Source organism: Strigops habroptila, chromosome 7, assembly GCF_004027225.2.
Source record: "Strigops habroptila isolate Jane chromosome 7, bStrHab1.2.pri, whole genome shotgun sequence".
NCBI lineage: Eukaryota > Metazoa > Chordata > Aves > Psittaciformes > Psittacidae > Strigops > Strigops habroptila.
Genome location: NC_044283.2, coordinates 52,943,102 through 52,959,409, shown reverse-complemented (window position 1 = coordinate 52,959,409; position 16,308 = coordinate 52,943,102).

Below are 16,308 nucleotides of genomic sequence, written 5' to 3'. Positions count from 1 at the left end.
CATGAGCCACAGCACAGAGAATACTGCAGCGCTGGATTGGATTTTTAACAAGAAGCAAGCACAAGCTCAGAAATCATCCTTAAAGATTCCCTGCTGAGACATGCTGCCAGCCCAGAGACAGGTAAACCTTAAAGCTGAAGGAACGAGTGCTGAAAATTTGGAGCAAGGCAGTGCTTTGGCACTTGAGCACAGATATTGCCAAAGTTAAAATCATCTTTATCACCACCAACAACTGGTGTGTCCAGCTATAAAAACATGAGCTTCTGGGAGGGTAAGTGTAAAGACAGACAGTTGTAACAAATGGCAGGACTTTGCACCAGAGATGGATGGATGCATGAGATGCTCACACACGCAGTGGGTTACAGATATTTAGACTTGTATTCATAAACAGGCTTCAACGTCGATTTCAGAGTTACTGTCCCCATTTGGTATCCACTAAATACCTGCCCTCTTACTGGCTGCAAGTGCAACACACTGAGTTTGACACCTCACTGAGTCACCAGTCTGCAGACATTACCAGCTGTTGGTTGAAACCATATGCAGATCCAGGGGTCATTTCCACAAAATGAGGACCTGGATGGATGCATTCACATTAAAGCAGCATTTGCATGTTGTAATTATCATCAGCGTTGGTACGTGTGTGCTACATGTATCACAGCTAAAGCAGGTTGTAACAGCAGGTGGCACCTGGCATTCTCTGTCACATCAGTCACATTTTGCTTTTTCTGTGCATTTGGATTGAGATATATATATATTTTTTATAGATAACTGGGGTACTTTTTTCAGTGAGGAAGCAATTCTTTGCAATACCTTTCCTAGCCTGGTCTGTGTGTGGTGTCCTTTTTCATACAGGCTGATTATGATTCGTGTTTCTTTCCCCCAAAAGTGCTCACTAAGGTGCCTATTTACACATGATAGAAGACCAAAGGGCTAATAATTAAGGCAGTAGTGTGATACTATTTCAGATCTGCTGCCTGTTTATTTGAAACAGCTGTCTATGACTGTTGGCGGCGTGATACAGGGGTTGCTGTGTTTAAAAACAGTGTTTACTGAGCGCTTGGTAAATAGTTGCACAACTTTCTGTGTAAATGCCAGACAGCACATTAGAGTTTCTCTTGGGTGGTTTCACCTAGGTACAAGCCTTCTCCCCAGTTTCTGTAACCGTATTGATCTTGTTTGCTTGCACAAACCTGTGGGGAGAGAGGTGAGAAGGAAATGTGCCACCAAGAAATGACTGAACTTGTGTTTAGCCTGGAGAGGTGAGGACTGAGAGGAGGTGTGGAGGCAGTCTTTGCAGAGATGAAAGGCCACTGCAAGGGAGCTGGGAATAATCTCCTCCATCTCTGGTGGCTAGGAGAGGAGCAGTGGTCTTCAATCGCTGCCAGGAAGAATCGAGTTAGGCGTCAAGGAGAGACTTTGTAATGGTAATGATGGTGAGACAGCAGCCTGCAGAGGCTGTCAAATCTCCATTGCTGAGCATCTTGAAGAGCATATTAGATCTAGCTTTGGCAGGAATGATATACTGTAACTAATCCAGCCTTAAATCAAGGAAATGGGCTGGATGACCTCTTGAAGTACTTTGTAGTTCATAAGTCTATTTATGCCGTTAATATTTGGAGGCAGAGCCTGATTAAACTGTGGCGTATGCCAAGTGCTGGAGCAGCTGCTGTTTCTTCCATCCATAACTTGGTGAGTGGGGGCTTAGCAGAGCTCTGTGGGAAGCAGGTTGCTCCAGAAGAGGATGGTACCAATGTGCCCATGCTATGCTCAGCCCTTCAGAGACAGACATAAAGTCAGCAGGGGCTTCTGGGCTTTCCCAAAGTGGTACCCACTGCCCTCCAGAAAATCCCTCTCCTGTCACCAGTGGATCCAAATGCCTTTGCGGGACACTGGATACTTGGCCAGAGCACGGCCATTCTTTGTTTCCCATGCTCCAAATGAAGAATTTATTTAAAAACCATTTTTTTTTTCCCCTTCCAAATGGCACACGCTTTCATTTCCAGGCGTGTCTTATTTGCGTTTGGTTCTCCAGATGTAAAACAGACCCATGGGGTCAGGCGGTGCAGGTTTTCTATTTTTCACATCACTGCACCCACAGAAGGATGGAATTCAGTATCGCTCACATTATACGGGGAAAAGCCTTCCTATTCATGTTGTTTTCGAGAATGTAGACCTTTCTTGCAATGATACTAAGAAAAAAACCCCTCCTTTTCTGCTGTGAAGGGCTGCTGTAGGCCCAGGTAATGCTGTGGGCTGTGAATGAACACGCTTCTCCATAACATGTTATTCTCTGTAAAACAGTGGAAAGCTGTGACAGGCAAAAGCAACTGGTAAAGATTGCGTGCTGTAAAATGGATTAGCAGGTAGATGACTTCTTGAAATGGAAAGGGCTTGCTTCTCACAGGGGCCTGGATTTACGTGTCTACCCTGCAAGTACTTGCATGTTAATAGCTAATCTGCATATGATAAAATAATAAAATAGATTTAGGTGCAGAGTAGGAAAAAAACCCCAACAACCTAGATATGTGACACTCATTTACCTCAGTTGAAAACATTGATGGGGGATCTGTGAGGAAATTAGTAACATTTACTGGAAGAGGAGTTTATGCATGTGTGATGGGTTTCCAGATTCTTTCTGTGGTGGCTGAATTTTTGCCATACGTCTTCTGAAATGAGAGCCTGTCCTGTTTGCAGTGCTTTGCAGAGCTGGCTTTATATGCAGCCACCTTCTTTCAATATAATAATCCAAAGCTTACAGAGCTGCAAATAAAAATGCAATCTGTGTAAGCCAGTGCTGAAATTTTTCCTGAGTCCAAAGATGATCAAAATGATATTGTTGGAGAGCATTATTTAAGCTCATTCCTGTCAGCAGTTACTCTAATGCACAATAGCTGCAGTGTAAAAGGGTTTGGGCACATGTGCAGGCCGTGGTGTGGATGAGCTCAGTTGGATGGCAGGAGGGAGCAGGACAGCAGGGCAGACGGGGGAGGCTGGGGAAGCACCTGTGCCCATTCCTCTCTCGGTATTTCCCAGCTTCCTGTAGCAAGAGATTTTGACATTGCAGTAACTGCTGTGCTACCAGAGCCGGCATCTCAGATGGCTAATTTGTGCCAGTGCCGTTGCACTGATTACAGCAGTAACTAGAGGCTGGTGGCAAGCTATATCTCAGATTTTTCCTGATTCTGTGGTGGGTTTTGGAGTCTTTTTTGTGGTCTTTGCTGCGACACGTGGCTGAGATGCTGTCAGCATCGCAGCTACCTAACTTGGATAGATCCATCTGTAACACTGTAGCCACCGCAGAGACATTCCTATCCTGATAAGAGCCACACCACTGGCTGGCTGGCCATTTCTAATCAAGCAGCAAACATGACAGTAAACATGTTCTGCCTTACTTCACTACAGCTCTCAGACCAGTAAGGAAAAATCCTTAAAATGTGGATCTTTCATCCACAGATCTCAAAAGATGCAGCATTAATGATGTAAACTTCACATCAGCTCTACATGGTGTAAGCTTTTTAGCAAAATAAAAGCACAAAGGAAAACCCCTTCCTTTTTGTGTGTGGGGGTCCTCCCTCAAAGTCATATCTCTAGCCAATACCTCAGCCTGGCCTGTTGGCCCTGACTGAGGACAGCATTTTGTTGCAAAAGGCTGTGAAATTCTGCCTCTGGAGATTATAGTCTAGAAAGTAGAGCAGATAGAGGCAAAAGAAGGATGGAGGAGTCCTAACAATTAACTCTTGTTGTAAATATCTGTACTTCGAAAAAGCTGTGCTTACCCAGTCAGGGAACCGACAAATCAGGTGAGTTATGGGCCCAAGGAAAACACAGCTCAATTTTTAATATCAAATACTCTAAGCAGTAATCACAGTGAGCAGCTTACCAGCAATTCAGTCTGGAATATGTTTGCGTTGCTAGTTAGATAATTTTGAGCTGTGGACATATTCATGGAAATTGTGATCTGTTTCAGGACAATTCACAAGCAGGCAAAAGGACTAAATTCAACAAATTGATTCTCCGCTGCAAATATGTCAACCAGAACTAGTGTCTTATGATAAGGTATTGCACATTTCTCATTTCTAACTCAAATAAACATGCTGCTGTGCTATTGCATTGTTTATCATGAGAAATTTTGACTTCATAAATATTGAATCATGAAGCTGAGATTGCATAAGACTTTCTGCATGTGGAAAGAAAAGAGTCCTGCATCGCCTGGATCCTCTCCTCTACTGCTCTTCCAGGGTGCCATGCTGTTCCTTGGAAAGGGGACCAGAAGGTAGGCTTGTCATATTTGAAACTATACCCTTATCCACTTGGACTTCTTGCCATTGGGGTAGATGCTGACATTAATTTTGTGTCCCTTGCTGTAATGCTATGACACAATTAATTTTTCAAATTCAGATTATTTTGAAAAATTGAATGGGTGGGTTTTGCCCCAGATGCCCACTGAACCCTGCTGTACTACCATCAGCACCCAAGTGGTAAGAGATGCCAGTTATTAACCTAACACTTGCTCTGGGTTCATTTTCCCACAAGTCTGTAAGGAAAGATGTGTTTCGCAGAATTGTTTGCATGTGTGGTGGCTCTTTGCATTGTAGCTTGCCTAGCCCATGGTTGCTTCTGCCATGTTGAAGCCAGTGGGTTTTTCTGCTCAGCAGGCAGTTTTGCCTTGAAGCTGTAAGAAGTAAGATCATTTATTGGAGGGGAGCTGAGTTGTATTTGCTGGAGCTGAGAGCCTGGTTTGAGGAACTCAGTCGCTAGGCTTAAGTAGGTTTGGCCAAAGGTGTGAAGAACTGTTGTTGCCAGCAACGTCCTTCCTCACACTTGGGAGAAATGAGCCCCCTGAAGGGGGCAAAAGATGCAGCCACTGAAGCCATATAATCATGAACCTGAGAGAGTCAGATCCCAAGCTCAGGAGCCAGAAGAAATTTGTGTGTCCATGACTTGTCCTTTTTTCTCCTATAAAGACAATGAACAAAACTTAAAACCCCCTCGGCCAATTTCAGGTTCACGGCAACTTAGTGTCGGACTGCTGTAGGACTGGATTTTACCTGAGGAACATTTTGTTCAGATCTGACACTGACAATAAGTGTCTCAGCTGGGTTAGAATTACACATAAATGTGTACATTCTATAATATTTACATGTTTCTGTTTGTACTGCTCACTGCATTTGAGGATCCCAAGGGCTGTAGTATTGTGGAGAGGGATACACTAGCCAGCTTTTACCCAAAAGTCAAGTTTAAGTCATGAAGGCCTGTGATTTTCACTTTTACCCCACTTGCTGTTCTCTTTTGGCAGCCCATGCAAAGGCCCAGGCCCACTGTTATGCTGTGGGCCTGCCCTCAGGCCCAGCATCACTTTTGGAAACATCTCACATCCCTCCAGACTCGTTGCTCAATGTGCTTTTAGGGTGGGTTTTTTTGTTCTGTTTTGTTTTGTTTTCCCCTTGTCTCTCCAAACGTACTAAAGTGTCATTAAGACAAATGGCAAACATTTCTCCTTTTCTCACATCTGTCAAAACTTCAAAATCTACTTTCATGACATTTCACAGAGCATTTTTTTACATGCCATTCAAAGGACACAGAATCCTAATGAGCCTTGCTTCTGCAATTTTCATCTGCTGCATGCTGTTGCCCCTGTATAATAAATTAACAAAAGGGACGTGGGAAGGGGCGAACAAAAAGTGATGTAACAGCTGTGCAGTGGGATGAAAAGGAGAGAGAATTAGGCTGGTACCCACATAGGTTTTGGAGACATTCTTTGCTTGAAGTATCTATGTGTTACTACCAAAAGGGTGTGCTCCTGAGCACCTGAGCAGAGCATTTCCTCAACCTGCACCCCACCAGCAAGACAGGAGACCTCTTTGATAGTAAAGAAATTGGAGTCACCAAAGGAAAACTCTGTAAGACTTGGGAGTAGCTTTGCATTTCCAGTGTCAGCAGAGTGTCAGGAACTGAAATGGCACTTCATTTTTGGCCATTTAATTTTATAAGTAATTTGGTTTTTCTGCAATTGCATATTTGGCCTGCAGATGTTAACTGATGTGCTTGATTTTAGGTGCTGCAAAAGTACTATCTGCTATATAATAGCTTCTAATGGGAGAATACTACTTTTTCCTCATCAAAATACAGAAGGAAAAATATACCAAAATTTGCTTAAGTTCCTCTTTTATGGAGGGAAAAGTGGACAGCCATTTCTCTTAATTCAAGGCTGGGATGCTAGTGGTGCTGGTAGCTCAGGTTCTTCGCTGTTTATCACTACAATAAAATAGCAGCCACCTCCTCTCCATCCTCTGGCTAGGGGAAGAACATCTTCAAATGGACTGTCTGGCCTGTAATAGTTTGGATAATAGCAATGTGGTTAACAAGATGCTGGGCAGGTCTCCATTAGTTTGTTAAAGGCCACCGATGAGTAAAAGACCTACTTTCAATATGAGAGATGCTGAGGAACAGCTCTTCTAGCAGCAGTTTGTAAGCACCCAATAATTATGCGGGGCCTCTGCAGCCAGGAAAATATACTTTATAGGATACCAACACCTAGAGTTGCAGATGGCTGGTTTTCCATCTTCAGGATACAAACAATTCCACCTGGATAATATAGCCTGTACTGATCATTTTGTAGAAAATGTGGAACTTGGGCTTGGTACTACACAAATAAACAAAAATAAAACAAATAAAATAATAATGTTTGTTGTCAGGATAATCAATCATTGAAATGCTCAGACCATGTAGTGTTTCTGGTTTAGACCAGAAGTGCCAACAGAAAAAAACAGAAATATGAGTACTGTCCATGATACCAAACTAGCCAATAAAGAGAACTACCTTTTGTTACTTCCTTGTAAACCTGTTTCAGTTTTAACATGGTGTTTCAGGATCCATATGTATATGTATAGTACCATATGTGTATGTATATATAGGTGTATATATACATAGTGGTGCTGTACATAGATACAGACATTTTTCTATAGTCCTCACAGCAGACAGTGCCCCATGTCCATCCGAGCAGTGCAATATGCTGGATGGCAACATGGCACTCACCCTTTATGCTCCTTCACAGCAGGGAAGAGACCATCACCTCCAGCTGACTTCCAACCTTTTGGGACTGCTGGTGCCCCACAGCTCCTGCCCGAACCACCACAACCCTTGTAAGTGGCCTCACAGGTCTGAGTTATATGAGACCCACAGCCTCCTTCCTGCCTGAGATGTGATGCACAGACCAAATTACCTTTTGCTGTCTCCCCTGAAGTCAAAGTTCAGCTTTCTCCAGCAGCATCAGCCAGCAGGAAGCCTAGATAATAGTTTGACATGGTAGGAGTCAGCACAGAGAAATACACTTCTGCCTCAATATGGAGCCTTGTACAGGTATTCTAATACATTTTCAGAAAGTTTCCAAATGAAGCAGATACAGCAGAAACTGATGAAAATTTTATTCACTTGCAGCAGAGGAAAGGAAAGAGGAAGATAGGTTAATGTGCTTCAGAGAAGAGGATCCTCCAGAAGGAATGTTTACAAGTAGTCACCTGCCCTACTTTTACCTTTCATGTTGGATGCCATCTTTTACTAAATTGCCAAGATTTTTGTTCACATCAATAGGATCTTTGGAGTGCTCACTTTAGGAAATCAGTGTGTATTTGGGGGGCCTAAATCTGAACTAAGAATAGTTTTGTGGGTTTTCATACCACTGGCTAAACATAAATTTTGGTACAACATTCAATCATTATCACTGAATCAAAGTGAAGTCTCAGTTACTGCTGGCATCCTATTTAACAGAAAAATAAAGATCTCTTCTGTTGCAGACATACATTACTATGTGAATGATGATGGGATGATGCTGTCTCGATCACTGTGTCTCACGTTCATGTTGATTAGCTGCCCTATTTTAGGGCTGTTTGCACTAGGCAACAGACTAGTAAAATCATTAGTAGGTCTTTACCTTAAGAATTAAACATATAAAACACATGATTAAAATGACTGATGCTTGCAGAAACAGGAAAAAATGCATGAACTAGGTGAGGCACCATGGTTTGAGGAAGATGAGCTTCACTGGGGATAAGTGACAGGGCTGAAGTGCAAAAGTGAAAATAATCAGAACTCCTGTGCAAAGTGACGCTGATATATTCTGAATGTCACATTACACTGCACAATGCTATGCTTGCTCTGAAAAGGCTTTTTAATTATAGTTGCTCGAGCCTCAAAGTCACAAAACTCAAGTATGGTAGAGGTGGGCACCATTTAAGCAACAAAACTCATGTTACTAAAGATGCGGCACAAATGGGAAGTTCATCTCCCAGATAATTAGCAAGACTTACCTGCGAGATTTAATTAGCTATGTGTCTATTTAAGGCTAGCAGTGGGATGGTTTAAAGGAGGAGGTCTAAAAATTTTTAGTAAAACTATTAGCCTTTTAAAATATTTCTCTCTGCTTTATATTTCATTTCTAATGCTTGTATAGTGAATTGCTTTGGTTGTTGGCTTTTTTTGCATACAAGCCACTTACATATTGTCCTGGTTTTGGCTAGGATAGAGTTAAGTTTCTTCCTAGTAGATGGTACAGTGCTGTGTTTTGGATTTGGAATAATGTTGATAACACACTGGTGTTTTACTTGTGCTAAGTAGTGCTTACTTTACATCAACCCGGAAGGGATCAATTGCTGCTCAGGTTGGGCTGAGTGTCAGTCAGTGGGTGGTGAGAAATTGTATTGTGCCTCACTTGTGTTTATTGGGTTTTGGTTTGTTTGTTTTTTTCCTTTCCCTTTTAGTTTTATATATTTCTCCTTATTTGCCCCTTTATCATTATTATTATTATTATGTCATTCTTGTTGTTGTTGTTTTACTTTAGTTATGCAACTGTTCCTATCTCAACCTGTGTGTTTTACATTCCTTTGATTCTCCTCCCCATCCCACTCAGGGAGGGGGGAATGGGGGTGGTGAGCAAGTGGCTGCGTGGTACTTTGTTTCTGGCTGGGTTTAAACCACGGCTCCTGCTCTTCCCATGCTGTGGTGAAGGGTGACAACCTGTTGTGGAAATCTATTCCTAATTATCAGCCCTTCTCAAGGATCTGCAAATGCAGGATACACACGCTAACTGGTGTCCAAGTTCAACAGTCCCAGGAGAGCTGGAGCACCTTGCACAGGGACAGAAGCCAGGAAGGCAGCATGTCAGCAGTCCATTGCAATTTGGCAGGCAAAAATGACTGGCAGTTTCATTCCTCTCCTTCCCATTGCCTGCCAGAAAGGGGACCCATCCCCTCAGGCATCATTAGAGACATCCCACAGTTGGATACGGATAAATAGGGGAAGTGCAAGCCAAAACTTAGTTCCTGAATTAAATGAGAAATCTCTGCCTGTGGTGGCTTGAGTGTCCTGGAAAGAGCAACCTGTGCCTTTGCTGGCTTTGTAAACTGCTGGCCTAGCTATTTAAGCTAAAAATAATTCTTTGCTTGAGACCGTTTCTCCCACAGTTTTCTTTTCAGGAGCTGGCACTGAAAAAAGTAGGTTAAATAAAAAACCACAACCAAATGGGGCTGAGTTTCAAGCGGAAAAACCGAAAAGCCCTCCTGAGCTATGGCCGCACACAGTCACACGCTCTCAGCTCTTCCGGGATCCTTCCCCTGCAAAGTGTGCTTCCAGCTTCACTGTAGATGTTTTCTTTCTTTTAGATGGTATCAATGCATTCATTAGCAGACCTCTGAAGATTGATTTTAGGTCTGATATCACTTCAGCTGCCAGTTTTCTTTCATATCCTCCTACACTTTTCCTACGCCAGGCATTCCCAAGGGAATTGGATTTATTGGTGTAAGGCTGGAAGGGCTTCACTGTGCTGCCAAAAGTGCTTCGGTACTTCCCAGCCAGGATCTCTCGGATCCATCTGGCCAGGCTGCCCTCCCAAGACACCTGCTTGGTTGTCCTGCAACTCCCTTCCTTCCATCGTCCTTTGTAAATGCCGAGTCATCTCACCTCCGTGCTGCTGAGCTCTAAGAATTCATTGCCATTTTGGGGGGTAGCCAAATTACTGTTGTCTTCAGCAAAGCTAATCATCTGTTTGTGAAAGTTCAAGGGCTGAGTATGTGGATTTAGAGTCATGTTGTCTTTGCAAAACATGTTTTGCAGTTATGAAGAAATTAATAAATATCACAAATGATGATTTGGCAAGCAAAAAGAGACAGGTTCCTTAAATAAACTATTAGCAACAAAAATCTGTGATTGGCTCAAATATTTATTGAGAGAAATGCATGAATGAAAAATTGAAAGAATATTAGTTCTAAACTAAAATGTTTTCTTGGCAAATCCACATGAAAATATTTTTTTAAAATATTTTAATGATAGTTGGCAAATTATTAGAAATTAATCATTTATTCCTAAACAAAAATAAGGTACTGAAAAGTATGTGAAATGTGAGGAAAGAATCACTTTTTAGTATCACGGTGCCCTACCACATTCCCGACAGAGAATGTGTTTGTCAAAGGCCTCTAGACTTATGTTCTCAAGAACAGCTGGATGTATGTGACATAATTTACTATTAATGAGCAAGAATGTGGTATTTCAAGTATATTATGTTACATAGAGGAAGATGTTTTGAAAATTGCCTTGTAGCTGTTGGAAATTAAATGGATATTCCTCTGCCACTGCTCAAAACAAACTGAACTGCTTGCTCCTGTTTTCCTTTACAGTGATACCCACTTCTTTGTAGCTTCTGCTTTTTAGGTGAGGCACTTCTTGCATGGAGAGGGAAAAAATCAACTCGTTCCTGAATGTGTGATTTCATAAAGCCTTGGCTTTGCTTGTCACTCAGTGAGGGGTCTTAAAAACCGAGGAAAACCCTTTTGGATTATCAATATCCCAGGATAGAATAGACATAGAACGTCTATGTATCTGCATGAGATCAGTATGTATCTGTGTGAATGGCTCCATGATCAATGCACACTATCTTTTTAAAATTATTTTATTTTATTTTGCTGTAAACATTCTCTGCATTCGCACTTGGAGTATTTCGCAGCAGAGTAACACACAAGAAATCGCTTCTCTCCTGGAAAACCAACAGCTCACTTCAGTTGAGAAACCTGGAGCCATGCATAAGTGCTTATGCTCCCTCAGTATCTCTCTCACTTCCTTTTTTTTTTTTTAATATCTTTCTGCTCTTACAGTGCCAAAGGAAAAATTCAGTCAGAGCTGAGTCTCTGCACAAAATACAAGAGGTTTGCTGGAGTCTCCTGCTGTGCAGGGAAGAAGCATCAGCTGATTGATCCACCATGTCATTTTACCTTCTCTCAAGATTTCACAACCTTAAATGTCTTTGTCTGTAAAGATCCTAAAGCAGATGTAAATATGATTGAGGTTTTGTACTGGAAGAGAAAATCAAATGTAAGCTTTAAGGGAAAGAAGCATGCATGTGAAAGAAGCAGCAGCTCGATTCATAAGTGTCATTTCTGGATCCAAGAACATACTTGCATTTTATGATTTTGGAGACCTGGGAGTAAAAGGCATTGAACATCTTCCCCCCTCCTTCCAATGAGTCTCAATTTACCACATTTATATCCTTTTTATTTGGAAAATGCTTGCTGCTGTGCACGTTGCACATGCCATGCTGCATCCTTGCAGCCATAGCCCTTTGTGCTTGGCGTTTGCAGATGGATGGCTTTTTCCATCATACATCACGGCTGTGACAGCAGACTGATGATCTACAACTCCGAGCACTGTAGCTCTGATGATGTGGCTGTGGCTGTAGTAATAACGTGGGCCCACTCCAGGGACAGCAATGCTGCATGGGGTTTTTTGTAAAAGTGAAGCAAGAGGCTTAAATCCCCTCTTGTTTCCTATCTGCCTCCCTCCCCAAAGCTGCTTCAAGTTCCAGATCAATGAAAAAAATTAATCCATTTTCTGTGGAAATATCCTAACTGGTGTGGGAGAGCACACTGATTTAGATGATGGACAGGATATCACAAAATAAAACTTTGTAAATACAGACTTGGGCAGAAATGCAAACGGAAATCTGACTTTTGGGTCTCTTACCCTAACAGGTAAATATTGTCATATCAGAAACAGAACAAACTTGTCTTCTCTGTATCTGCAGTTGGATCAACTCTTGCAGTTTTTCCATAGTCTTATATCTCTAGCCTTCATTAAAACTCCAGCTCCTGGAGGAAAGTGGGTTTGTTACATACATCACATCTTTCCTAAGTAAATAAACATTACCTTCTTTGAACGGAAATGTAAACTCTTCAAATAGTGACATCTGTTACCCACTGAGGTTCAGAAATAAAAAGGTCAGGGAAAGAACTCACCTTTTGTTTTCATTGTATTACCTGGGTTTTAAACCACCCCACTGATTTAAGGTCGAGTCATGATGCTTGATTGCTTGGGGGTAGCAACAGTACTGAGTTTAGATCCTCACCCAGCAGTCACTCTCTGTCTCGCTGCAGTTCTGGCAGCTGGTGGTGGCAAGCCAGAAACCAAACTCCTTTCTCTCCATCTCCCAAGTGCATTAGCCAGAAATATGTTGCCTGCTTTTCATGGGCTGGATGGCCCCAGTTCTGGGGCTGCCTGTTTGCATGCAGACCCCAGCCCCGTTGCTGCCCCTGCCAGCCAGGCTACACTTGCAGCCACAGGAAACTGGCTTCCTCTGAAGCCCAGATAAGTGAAAGGAGAAGGCATGTATTGACTTCAGCAAGATTTTACTCAAACCCAAGCCTCATGCATCACACAGAAGTTGGGAATACTGCCTGTGCACACGGGTATAAATAGTGCAACATGCTTTTCTTGTGGTTTTTTTTTTTACTTAAATATTTTATATTTAAAGTGTATATTTCAGCTAGGGCCAAATGGTTTCAAAAGGTGAACTCAAAAGTATCTGAATTAGTGAAGGTAAAGTAATTCCATTTTCTTCTCTGGTAAATGAAAAAACCCCTGCACTGGCAGACATATCTGCTAGTGTTAATTAAGCTGTTTAACAACTGTTTACAGAGGACCTTACACACATATGGCACTGGAAAGGAAAAAGCATCACAAGTGACCTGACCCCCAGCTCTGACTGAAGGACAGAGGAGCTCCTCACATGAACCATACACAAGCTCCTTCCTTTGCGAAGTTGCTGTCCTGATACTGTAGTAGTAGTACAGAAAAGGTAAAGGATGGGCTTTATTTGCCCATATGAAACAAACTGAATCTTGTGGTAACTTACTGCAATAAAAAGGGAGTATTCACCAAACACCATCACATTGCTAGGTTTCATATGGTGAAAATGAAACATGCCATGATGTGTGTTGGCTTGAGAGGGGTCAGCTTTCTTCGGATCCAGCTGTTTTGAAGCCTCAAGCCTGCTTCCCTATTGCCCACAGCTGGTGGAGGTCAAGCTTTGTCCAAAATGTTCACACACCCTCAGAGAGTAACCTGGGATTTTTGCCTACTGGAGTTAAAACCCATTACTTCCCATTCTGTCCTCAATGACTAATGAGAATTGGTCCCAATCTTCTTAATAATGTCCCTTAACATGCCTGTAGATAGTTATGTGTCCCTTCAGCCCTCTCTTTTCCAGTCTGAACATGCCTTTCTCTCACAGGTCTTATTTTCCAAATCCTTTATCACCTTTGTTGCTTTCCTGTGAGCTCTTCCCAATTAATCTTTAACAAAAATGTGCCCAGCACCAAATGCACTGTGCCATTGCCTCTGCTGCTGAAAGAGAGCAGCATAATTAGCATAATTATCTCGCCTGGTTTTCCCACAGCTCTGCTATTAACTGTTTTATTGCTGGGGCACCTTGTCCTGCTGGCAGCAAGCAAATCCAGGCTTCTCCTGAGTGCGAGTTGATGCTTCGTCTCTGGCAGTGTTCAAGACCAGGTTGGACAGGGCTTTGAGCAACTTGGTCTAGTGTGAGGCATCCTTGCCCGTGGCAGGGGGTTGCAACTACATGATCTTAAGGTCCTTTCCAACCCAAACCATTCTATGATTCTATGTAGGGTTTGACTGGCTGGCTGTTCGGCTGGGAGTTATTCTTACAAGTTCCTGCAAAGGCAGATACCGCTTTGCAGGCAGAGTCCAGTCCCTGCCTTCAGGCAGACCTTGTCTTCAGAAAGTGATGTGGAAAGTATTGCAACCTGGGAAAAGCCCTGGGGAGCCCAGCCCCTGTCCCAGAGAGGCTTCAGGAGCGGGTGGCTCCAGGAGGAGCTGGTGGCCCTACTCCTCCAAGGGGGACACTGGCCACACTGGATGCCTGCCTGGGCAAACCCAGCGGCTGCACCAATGCCTCCCAGGGCTGCAAAGCTCAACAGCTGTAAAAAGCTTGCTGCCTCCGGCTGTTGGCAGGGATGTTGGCTTCAAAACAGCAACGTCTGCAAAGATTGTTCACACGCTTCACAAAGCACTGCCCTCCAGTCACAGTTGTGACACCCAGCAAAGCCCATTTCAGCTGGCTGGACGCTGCATCTGTCAGAGCAGCTCTGCTGGCTTGTGTTACTCTTAGGGTTTTAATGGTGACCTCTAGATCCTATAGCAAAACAACACTCCCAGCATTTTCTATTGCCATGCTACAGCGGTGCATTTCATTATTCCTTGCAGAACATTGACTTTATTGAATCTCAGCACATTTCTTCAATTTATCTCCCAAACAACATATTATACTTTAATCCTGTTCTTCTCGATATTTGCATATCCTCCTTGGTTTGAATGGTACGTAAATAAGAGCTTGCTCTTAAAGGCACGGATAGATTTGCATGTCTGACTATGCCAAGAGCTGCTAATGAAAATACCAACAAGCATGGTGGAATAAACTTGCCACCTGTGGAGTCTTGTCTGGCATCCTCATTCAGCCTAATAAAGAATCATTCATGTTTAATTGCTACATTTGATTGTTTAATTACAGTTATTTTACATGCCATCTTGTAGTTTTGTCTTGGCTTTAGACGTTATCTGCTACCTTACTCCTCTTGAATAGTGAATTATACTATAATAGAAAATCATTTTAGTCAAAGAATTAGAACTAGGCCTTTCAATTGTAATCAGTATTTTTTTAAAAAAGATCTGCTCATAACACTCTTTCTATTTAATGTTGCTGTATAGATTCAAAACCAGGCTTTTTTTCTGTGCAACAAGAATTATAACGCTCTTTCAGGGCCACAATATGAGTAGCCTCATCTTCTTACTGAGTTTTATCAAATTAAGTTTACTTTGTTTAAATGCCAATTTGTTTTAAGCACTGCAAGATTTTTTTGTACAGGCTTAACTTAGCATAAAATTAGCTTATTGCAGGTTCACTTCGTTGGGCAATGTTCTGACTTCAGATCAATACAAATCTGTCCTAAACTTCAATAAGATGGTCTGCTTGCAAACCTGGCAACTGTTTAAGTAAGTGAATGGAAAGGAAAACAAGAAAACTCCTCTGCTTCTTCAGCTGTGCCTTCTTGATGCTCCCATCCTGTAAGTAAATGGTGAGGAGATATCTACCAGCTCAGAGCCCAGGGGCAGCCCCTTGCGTTGGCAGGTGGTGGTTTTCTCTCTGCAAGAAGGTCTCCCTGAACCCAGTTCCCAGGGCAGGTGTTGATGGCCTGTCTGGGTAAACGACAGACCTGTTCTGAGCAAACAGCTTCGTTACACGCTCCCCAACAGCAGTCTGGCTACAAGCTGCCTGTCCCTGACTTTCACTTGCCTTTCAACAGAGCAAATTCTCTTTTAACTAATGTGCTGAAGGACTTCTTCCAGAAGCAATGAAACACCTCCAGTCCATCAGCTATCCTTTCTTTATGTTTCTGTAAACTGTACTGTGTTCTCTGCAAGGCAGACCACCGTACGTCGAGCAGTCCTGAGCTCCCCTCTTTGCCTCTGGCTTGCTCACCAGGGAGCAAATTTCTCAATGCTTCAACACCCCCCTCCCCCCCCCCCCTTAGATGAATAAAGACAAGCTGCTCTTTGTATGCCCAGGCAGCTGCAATGGCAAAGGCTGCACTGATCCTCCTCGGATCGGGCTGTGATGAAACATGGCAGCATGGGGAAATGTGCCCATCACAGACGGTGCTTTGCATTTTGACATTCATATCTCCCAATTTTAGGCTTTTTGGTTTTTTTACCTTGGCCATTTCTGTGTGACCAATATAGGTACAGGAGGATGAAGATCTCCTTTTTACCCCTGCTTTTTGTTCCTGCCGTGCTAATGCCTAAATCTGTCTTTGAGCTGTTTGCCCGGCTGCTCTGCCTATCCAGAAGAGAGGTAACTTTCTCAGACTAGTCTTCAACTACATTGCTTAATAGGAGAAAACTTTAGGGTACTAGCAACCAACTGGTGCCCAGAATTTAGAGAGAAAATATGGAAAAGGCATCTACGAA